Raw genomic sequence first — 1,665 nt, forward strand, 5'->3', positions numbered from 1 at the left:
TCATTTGCTCCTTCGAAGAATAGAAAGAATAAAATATATCGTTTTATCTTACTCTTGTTGATACCTGATACCAGACGAGAATCTATAGAGTTTCGGACTACAAGACATCCACACTACATACAGCAGTGATTAAAATGTTAAATAAGAAATATGTCTTAATGACCAATCTTTAGACTCTTTTGTCATATATAGATTGTGTATAGTGTGTGGTTCGAATGGAAAATAGAATTTCAATTACAGTACAGATAAATATATTTAGCTAATTGTTAGTTGGTGCATACAAAAAATATAACTAGAGCCACACGTGGCACAGGGTGGGACTTTGCAAATGTAGCAAATTGCAAAAGACTCTGAAAAAATCAACCTTCTACGATAATTACATCACGCGCAAGAGCAGTCTAAAGTTGAGAAGAATTCTTTGGAAGATTGTTATAACGGAAGTAGACAGACCTCACAAATGAAAGTATCAGAAGATAGCCAAGGTCAATGACATTTAACATTGAAAGGGAGAGGGTCAACAAAGGTCAAGGTTACGAGATACAAGTCATCAAAATTTTTAAATATATACGGCTATAAAACCGGAAGTTGAGATAGGACAGCAAATATAAAAGTATAAATAGATAACCAATTTGAATGACCTTTGATCCTACAATAATCAGGGTCAAAAAAGGTCAAGGTCAAAAATTGAAAATTTTGAATTTTCAAAACCTGTTCCTTTTTTTGAACTATAAAGCTGAAACAATCGAACTTCTAAGACAACGTGGCTCAACGGATGAAGTAATTGTATGCAAAGTTCCATTTTGAACAAATGTATACGTTGCGAGTTAAGTCCCTTGTCAAAATTGTCAATAATGAGTAATTTAACCCGGATGTGCTACGCCCACCTCAATTTCTTTTGCATAGGTTAATTGATATTCTGAATGTTATGTAGTATCCCAAATTTAAAGCTTCTACATCATACAGGTCAAAAGATATAGGTCAACAAGAGTCAATAAAGGTCAAAATAGAAAATTGAAAATATGGAAATTTCAAAACCCGTCCCTTTTTTGGAACTATAAAGCTGAAACAATTGACCTATTAACACAAAATGGCTAAAATAATGAGGTAATTGTGTGCAAAGTTCCTTTTTGAACAAATGTATCCTATGCGAGTTATGCCCCTTTCCCAAAATGTAAACAATTAGTAATTCCACCCGGATGTGCCACGCCCACCTCAACGTTTTTGTCATAGGTTAATTCATATTCAAATTGTCTTGTTGTGTTCCAAGTTTCAATGTTCTACATAAAATAGGTCATAAGATATATACACACCAAGCTCAAAGAAACAGAAATATTGTAAAAAAAAGCTCAAATTTGAAAAATTCACGAATTTCAATTTTGCTTTAAAAAACGATTGTTATAATTCACTTGAAAGAGCATGAAAAGCACATTAAGAATCCCTCTAGGTTAATTAGGTCACGTGCTAGAGCAGTCCAAAGTTGCCAATTTGGCTGTTTTCGGAAAGCTATAAAACCGGAAGTACATGTCGGAGGTCAAATGTCAAAGTATTAACTGATAGCTAAGGTCAATGACCTTTGACCTTATAAAGGTCAAGGTCATCAAAGTTCAAGATCACGAGATATGACCCTTCAAACTTTGAAAAAATTCAACCGGATGTGCAAAAAAG

This window comes from Lottia gigantea, assembly GCF_000327385.1.
Source record: "Lottia gigantea unplaced genomic scaffold LOTGIsca_124, whole genome shotgun sequence".
Taxonomy (NCBI): Eukaryota; Metazoa; Mollusca; class Gastropoda; family Lottiidae; genus Lottia; species Lottia gigantea.